General features: G+C 39.2%; 1 pseudogene; it reads left to right on the top strand.

Moving 5' to 3' along the window:
- The first annotated feature begins 6651 nt into the window (after positions 1 to 6651).
- LOC124507399 (60S ribosomal protein L10-like) lies at positions 6652 to 7277 on the top strand (annotated as a pseudogene).
- The last annotated feature ends 1473 nt before the right edge of the window (positions 7278 to 8750 follow it).

The raw sequence follows: 8750 nt of genomic DNA, 5'->3' as shown, positions 1-8750 counted from the left end.
GCCTGGAAGCTTCTTAGCTTAGACACCACATCTTCTCAGAAGATTCTGCTGTTTTCCAAGGACCGACTAACACATTGTATTGCAAATGTCTGTTTGCTAGTGTAAGAGACAAGGGTCCAAATCTAAAAATTGCTAAGACTCAGGTGGACAAAAAAAAAAAAAAAAAAAATCATAAATATCTTTTTTGGGAACTGATGTCATCTTACTTTAAAACTTCTGGGGCACCTGGGTGGCTCAGTCGGTTAAATGACCGACTTCCGCTCAGGTTGTGATCTCACAGCTCGCGAGTTCGAGACCCGCATCGGGCTCTGTGCTGACAGCTCAGAGCCTGGAGCCTGCTTCAGATTCTGTGTCTCCCTCTCTCTCTCTGCCCCTCCCTTGCTCGCACTCTGTCTCTGTCTGTCAAAAATAAATAAACATTAAAAAACAATTAAAAAAAATCAAAACTTCCATATCGGCTGTGAATGGGAAGGAAAAGACCCTTAGGCTTGCTAGCTAATACGTCACTTTTAATTTTAGTAAGTCTTCAGAGTATTTAATCAAACTTCCTTCAAGGCATTCTCTCACGGTTCTTCTCCTCGCAGTCTTTTTTCCTGAGGGCCTCTAAGTGTAGGAAGGGCTCATGGTGCCAGCATCTTGTGCATTCTCTGCTTCTTCCGGATGTCCTGCTCTGATGTCCACTGAGGTGTGACTGGTGCCTTCTGCTAGTTTTGAGCCTCGAGCTGGTACTCCCTGCTGGCCATGTTCCCACAGTGCCTTGGGTTGTCAGGGTCCAACACTCTACAGCCTTCCCGCTTCAACTGGACACCTTTCCTGTGACTTCTGCACCTCCTATCTAGGGTGGGATCTTCTTTTTTCTCCCTGAAAGAGTGGGTGGCACCTTCTGAGTCTGCCCTCAGGTATCTCTACACACTAAAAGCTTCCCTTTTGCTCTGTCTGTTGGCCATGGAACTCTGCTGAGGACACTGACAGTCTTGCATAGGTTAACCCGGGGGAGGCCAGAACCAGCTCCGGCTGTCCCCGAATTCCCCTGGAATGTCCAGGCTCCCTCACTCTATGACCTTGGTCAAGTTACTTAACTTTCGATGCCTCTGTTTCCTCAGCTGTAAAACAGAAGTGAAAATAGAACGTGAACCATCATGCCATTCTGAAGGGTAAATATAAGCACTCGATAAATATTTGCTACTTTAAAAATTATTCTATTCCACTTTTACCTTGAGGATTAGAGAACCTCAGTTCTCCCAGGCATTTATTGATCGATTTGGTATCTTTACTGATTTCCTAGAGCAAGTGAACAAGACAGCTTTTTTTTAACTCCTTCTATTACATTTAGATTAAAAAGTGTTTTTAAATTTCTTTTTCTTTCTTTTTCTTTTTCTTTAAAAAAAATTTTTTTTTTCAACGTTTATTTATTTTTGGGACAGAGAGAGACAGAGCATGAACGGGGGAGGGGCAGAGAGAGAGGGAGACACAGAATCGGAAACAGGCTCCAGGCTCTGAGCCATCAGCCCAGAGCCCAACGCAGGGCTCGAACTCACGGACCGCGAGATCGTGACCTGGCTGAAGTCGGACGTTTAACCGACTGCGCCACCCAGGCGCCCCTTTCTTTTTCTTTTTAAAGTGGTTTTTCATACTTATGTAATAGAGGCTGTTCACCTGGGCAAAAATTATTTTCTTTTTTAATTGTGTTTATTTATTTTTGGAGAGAGAGAGCATGAGCAAGGGAGGAGCAGAAAGAGAGAGGGAGGGAGAGAATCCCAAGAAGGCCCATGCTGTCACCACAGAGCCGGATGCAGGACTCAAACTCACAAACCGTGAGGTCATGACCTGGGCCAACTCCAAGAGTGGCTGCATAGCGGACTGAGCCACCCAGGTGCCCCTGGGTACAAAATTATTTAAAAAAAACCAAACTTATGCAGAAACGTCCACTCATGAGTCTGACAGACTAAGACCCTACCGGACAATTCCCTCCTTTGCAGAAAACAAGCATGGAAGCTGGACATAGGAGGAGACTGCCTGATGGTACTAGACAGTGAACCGACAGACTGATGGGAGTGCACGTGCACTTGCAGGAGGAGATCCGTGGATCTACACAGTCAAGTTTACATCTCTATGCCTTTTAATAGCCATGGGGCTAAGTATGGTCTGCATGGCTCACACGGCAATGGCAGGGGTAATCGGGTTTTCCAGGAAACCATAGTGAAGCCAGGAAACTGAATGCAAGTGGGGGTAATCCAGGAAGGGTAAGAGGCAGAGGAGGGATCCCCAGTCTCCATCCATCAGTTTCTCTGACTGACCCCAGAAACAGGTGTGCATGGAACAGACTCAGAGCAGCTGAGCTAGAGACAAAAGATCTGAACTGAACCGGAGGTGCCATCCAAGCAACCGTCAGCACTTTAAGATGGGCCAAGAAAATTCCCTGCTACAACGAAGAAAACCACACTACCAGAGAAAGCAACCACAACAAAAAAACAAAAAACAGTATCCAAGATCTGTTAACATTCACAGTGTCTAAGATACATCCAAAATTACCCAACGTACAAAGGTCACCCAAAATGGAGCACATTCTCGAGAGAAGAGAAAATGGATTGTGTCTGACCCTGAGATGAGCAAGTTGCTGGAACGAACAGATAAGGATATTGAAGAAGCTATTATAACAATAGTCAATGAAGGAAAACAGAACATGTTTTCAGCAATTGAGGATCTCAGCAGAGAAATGAGAAGTCTCAGCAGAGACATAAAAACAATAAAATAATAAGCAAATGGAAGTTACAGAACTGAAAATTAGAATTACGATAAAATATTCGCTAAAAATTTAATAGTCAAATAGACATGGCAGAGGAAAGAGTAAATGAATGCAAAGATAGAGCAATAGAAATGATAAAAAATGAAAAACAAGAAAAACAAGATTTTGAAAAAGAAACAGTATCTTGTTAGGTTGGATAGAATGATCAAACATACGGAAAAACCAGAGGGAGAGAGAATGGGGCAGAAAAAAAATATGTGAAGACATCATAGCGGCACACTTCCTAAATTCGATGAAAGATAGAAATGTTTAAATACAACATGCTATACACACAACAACCACAATGAGCACAGAAAATCCAATAGAATTCTATGTTTCTTGAAAATATCTTTGAAGATTAAAGGCAACCGCCCAGAGCAGTGGAATATTCTCTCAGATCTCTTTGCAAAAACTTGCACCTGGGGCCAGAGCCAGACGTTTCCAGGATAATGGAGAGTGTTCTGGAACATCCTTGATACTTTGCAATTCCATTGGACATTCTATCTATTGGGATTTTCACAGGAGAAGGAACAAATGCACTATCCAATGCTGTCTTAACAAAAGGGCCATAAATGTAGATATAGGAAAGATAAAAGAATGCGACAGATTTGCAATCAAAGATCTCACAGTGATAGCAATGGGAAATCACATGAAAAATTTATTAGTGGAGGAGGACACATAATTGGATTAACAAACAAAAGGAAAACATAGCTGCATGCTGAAATTCTCAGTGCAGGGTAAGTGGGATTGAAAGTAAAAAGAAATGCTCAGATAAGAGATGCTCTCCCTTAGGACATCCTCACCATCTGTGCTTATGATTTGTTCTTTTCCTATTGGAGATGTAATATATAATATATAAATATGAAGTCGGAGAAAATAACGCTTCTCTGGCTAGCACAGTGGGCAGAACAGCACCCAAGAAGAAATGGTATTTGAATTGTATGTCAAAGTACGAGGATAAAATTTCCATTCAGAGGAGGAGAGGAGAGGAGAGAAAAAGACTTGCAGGAAGAAAACATACAAAGCACAATGTCATTTTAATTAAGCACGCTACCTCATTAAGAAGTTTAGAAGGTCTTTAAAGGCAAAGCTTAAGGTATCTGCTTAATCTGTATTCCTCACACACAATATATTTTTTTAAATTTTTTAAATGTTTATTTATTATTGAGAGAGAGAGACAGAGTGTGAGCAGAGGAGGGGCTGAGAGACAGGGAGACACAGAATCTGAAGCAGGCTCCAGGCTCTGAGCTGTCAGCACAGAGCCCGTCGCGGGGCTCGAACTCCCAAACCGAGAGAACATGACATGAGCCGAAGTCGGACACTTCACTGACTGAGCCACCCAGGCGCCCCCTCACACACAATATTTTTAAAAAATGAGACCAAAAAGTCATTTTCAGATGAAAGAAAATGAAAATAATTTGTCACCAGAAGACCTGCATTATGAGAAATGCTAAAGGATGTTCTTCAGGCTGAAGGAAAATGACAGATGGAAACTTGAATCCTCAGGAAACAAAAGAAGAACATTGGAAAAGATGAATATCTGGATATTGCAAAAGACTCTTTTTGGTCCTCTTTACTCCTAGTTTCTTTGTCAATAACTGAACGGTGTAAAGAAAGATATAATCTTTCTGGTAGGGTTTATAACATATGTCACTGTAACAGATAACTGCTATTATGTTAGTAGTAATATATATATTGTAGAGAGCACACAAGTGGTGGAGAGGGGCAAAGGGAGAGAGAGAATCATAAGCAGGCTCCACGCTCAGTGCAGAGCCTGATGTAGGGCTCAATCCCATGACACTGGGATCATGACCTGAGATGAAATCAAGAGTTGGACGCTCAACTGACTGAGTTACCCAGGTGCACTGTAGTAGTTATATTTTTACTGTCAGTAGCCAATGAAAATTTAAGAGTGCATATTATAATTCTTAGGGCAAGTACTGAAAAAATGCAAAAAAATTAAAAAAAGATAGAAAAAGAGCCAGGAGAAATATTAAGATGGAATTTTAAAAAATATTCAAATAATCCAAAAAGTAGGAAAAAAGAAATAGGGGAACAAAAAACTGGAAAGACAAATCGATGCTTAAATAATAGACCCAACAAAACTGAATTAATAATTATGATAGATATTAATGGATTAAACAATTCAAAAGATTGTCAGAATGGGTTACAAAACAAACAAAAACCAACCATTTTCTACCAGGATTCTGTTTAAATGTAAAGACACGGGGCGCCTGGGTGGCGCAGTCGGTTAAGCGTCCGACTTCAGCCAGGTCACGATCTCGCGGTCCGTGAGTTCGAGCCCCGCGTCGGGCTCTGGGCTGATGGCTCAGAGCCTGGAGCCTGTTTCCGATTCTGTGTCTCCCTCTCTCTCTGCCCCTCCCCCGTTCATGCTCTGTCTCTCTCTGTCCCAAAAATAAATAAACGTTGAAAAAAATTTTAAAAAAAATGAAAAAAAATAAAAAAAAATAAATGTAAAGACACAGAGAGGTTATAGTAAACGGATGGAAAAAAGATATGCAATGCAAGCCATAGGCACAAGGATGCTTAAAGTTCTATGTTAACATCAAATAAAATAGATTTTTAACAATATTGTATTGCCAGAGATAAAGACACTTAATAAAGACAAAAGGGCCACTTCATCAGAAATATATAGTAATTATAAATGTGTGAGCACCCAAAACATGAAGCAAATCTGACAAAGTCAAGAGAAGAAGCAGTCAATTCTACATCAGTTGGAGAATTTAACAGCCATCTCTTAGCAATTGATAAAATTAGACAAAGTCATCAGAGATGTAGACTATCTAAACAACATTATCAATCACTTTGATTAAGTGATACTTATGGTACACTCCACCACCACCAGCAGAATAAATATTTCACATTCCTTTAAAATGCAGATAGAGATTCGCTAAGATAGACTATATTCTGACCCATAAAACAAGCCCTAATGAATTTAAATAGATTGAAATCATATCAAGTAGGTTCTCTTAGCACAGTGGAATTAAATTAGAAATATTAAAATAAGGCAAGCAGGAAAACCCAAAATATCCTGGAAATTAAATGACTCACTTCTAGTGAACTGGGTCAGAGAAAAAAATCACAAGAGAAATTAAGAAATGTACAGAGCTAAAGCAGGACATAGAGAAAAACTAATAGTATTAAATACCTTTATTAGAAATAGAAGTCTCTAATGATCAAAGTAAGCTTCCACCATGAAGGGAATAAATTAAACCCAGAACAAGCTAAAAGAAGGAAATAATAAAGGTAAGTACTAGTATCAATAAAATAGAAAACAGAAAAACAATAACTAAAACTCTTCAAACTAAAAGCTAATGTTTGGAAAGATGAATGTAACAGATCACCCTCCAGCTGGACTCATTAGCAAAAAAGAAAGCACAAATGAATAATATTAGCGATAAAAGAAAGGGAATCACTGCAGAACTTTCAACCATAAAAAGATAATAAGGATCGTCGGTTTGTTCTCTGTTGATGGAGAGAGGGTGGGAGATGGCTAGATGGGTGATGGGTACTAAGGAGGGCACTTGTGATGAGCACTGAGTGTTGTATGTAAGTGATGAATTGTCGAATTCTACTCCTGAAACCGATATCGCACTGTATGTTAACTAAAAATTTAAACTAAAAAAAAATTATAAGGAAATTTTATGGGAACTTCATGCCAATGAATTTGCCAACCTACATGAAGTGGATAAATTCCTTGAAAGACACAAATGACCAAAACTGACACAAGAATAAATAGCAAATGTGAGCATTGCTGTCTCAATTTAAAAATCAACTTTATAACTTAAAGCAATTTCCCATTTGGCTTTTTTCCTTGGTACACCACTAAGGTTTCTGGTGTTGCCATGGGCTGCCACCCCACCTGGTGTTACCAGTATTGTAAGAACAAGCCATTTCCAAAGTCTGGCATCTGCACAGGTGTCTCTAATGCCAAGATCTGCATCTTTGACCTGGGGTGGAAGAAGGCAAAAGTGGATGGGCTCCCATTATGTGGCCACATGGTGTCAGATGAATATCAGCAGCACTCCTCTAAAGCCCTGGAGGCTGCCAGTATTTGTTCCAAAAGTACATGGTGAAAGCTGTAGCAAAGATGGTTTTCACATCCCAGTGTGGCTCTAACCCTTCCACGTCATCCGTATCAACAAGATGTGCTGTGATGGAGCTGACAGGCTGCAGACAGGTATGTGGGGTCCCTCTGGAAAGTCCCAGTGCACAGTGAACATTGGCCAAGTCATCATGGCATCTGTACCCAGCTGTAGAACAAGGAGCATGTGATTGAGGCCCTATGCAGCGCCAAGTTCAAGTTCTCTGGCTGCCAGAAGATCCACATTTCCAAGTAGACTGTACTGAGTTTAATGTGGATGCGTTTGAAGACAGGGAGGCTGAAAAGCAGCTCATTCCAGATGGCTTGTGGGGGGTCAAATACATCCCTAATCATGGCCTCTTGGACAAATGGGCTCTGCACTCATGAGAGCCTCAGCACTGCCCCTCCTCAATCATGCCCACCCATAAATCCTACTTTCTGTCAAAAAAATCCCAACAATTTCACAAATAAAGTCCAGGTAATTTCACAGTTGAATCCTATCATACAGTTAAGGAAGGCATTATATCAATCCTATACAAACTCTTTCAGAAAAACAGAAATCGGGGTAATACTTCCTAATTCATTTTATGAAGACAGTTTTATCCTGATTCCAAAGCCAAAGATCTCACAAAGGATGAGAACTACAGACTAATATCCCTCAGGAACATAACTGCAAAAGTGTTTGATAAACTATTAGATTGGAAAATCAAATCCAGAAAAGAAAAATATATATTTATATTTATATATAAAGGATTATACATCATGAATTATCCTCAAAATGCAAAGCTTGTTCATCATTTAAACATTGAACAGTGTAAATTTACTATGTTAATAACAAAATGGCAAAATATAATTATTTCAATAGATACAGAAAAAACATCTGATCAAATTTAACAGTAGAAACATGCGGCAAACTAGAAATAGTTGTGAACCTCCTCAACATGACTAAGGACATGTACTGAACACCTTCAACATTACTATTTGACATTGCACTAGAGATCATGGCAAGTGCAATAAAATAAGAAAAAGTAATAAAAGGCATAGAGATGAGAAAGGAAGTAGTACATATTTCCTTATTTGCAGGTGACAGGAATCTACAAAAAAGCTATGAGAACTTAGTGATTTCTCATTAATAAGTGAATTTAGCAAGGTTGCAAGATACAAAGCCAATATACAAAAAGCAGTTAAAAGTTTAGATATGGCATCAATTACAAAATGAAATAATAAAACAACACTCCATTTACAATAGCATCAAATGTATATAGGAATAAATTTAATGAAAGTCACATCAGGCCTTTGTACTGAAAACTGGAATACTTTGCATGGGAAAACTAAAGAAGGCCTTAATGGAGAGATGTACCATGTTTATGGATTGGAAGAATTGACACTGTTAAGATGGCAGTTCCCCCTAAGCGGATCAGTAGATTCAATGTAATTCCAATCAAAGTCTTAACTGGCTGCTTTTGAAAGAGATTTACAGGCTAATTCTAAATTTAAACGGAAAGGAAAATGACACAGGATAGCCAACATAATTTCAGAAGAGAATAAAAAGGTGAACGTAAACATTACTTGATTTCCAGTCTTACTACAAAGGTACAGTAATGAAGACAGTGCGTTCATGTATAGGGCAGAACATATAAATAAATGGGACAGAATAGAAAATCCAAAAATAAACTCACAGTTTTATGGTCAATTTTTTTTTTTTTTCGAAAGTGCCAGATTCAATGAGGAAAAGGTAATTATTTTTCAAAAAATGGTTCTGGAACAACTGAATCTCTGGGGAAAAAATTTTTTTTGAACACTGAATCAAACCACACACTCAAATTAACTCAGAATGTATCGTCACCTAAATATAAGAGC

The sequence above is a fragment of the Lynx rufus genome, unplaced genomic scaffold, assembly GCF_022079265.1.
Source record: "Lynx rufus isolate CCGP_SWC_20201006 ecotype Redwood Valley unplaced genomic scaffold, mLynRuf1.p SCAF_12, whole genome shotgun sequence".
NCBI classification, from domain to species: domain Eukaryota; kingdom Metazoa; phylum Chordata; class Mammalia; order Carnivora; family Felidae; genus Lynx; species Lynx rufus.
This window is presented reverse-complemented; position numbering and strand designations above follow the sequence as displayed.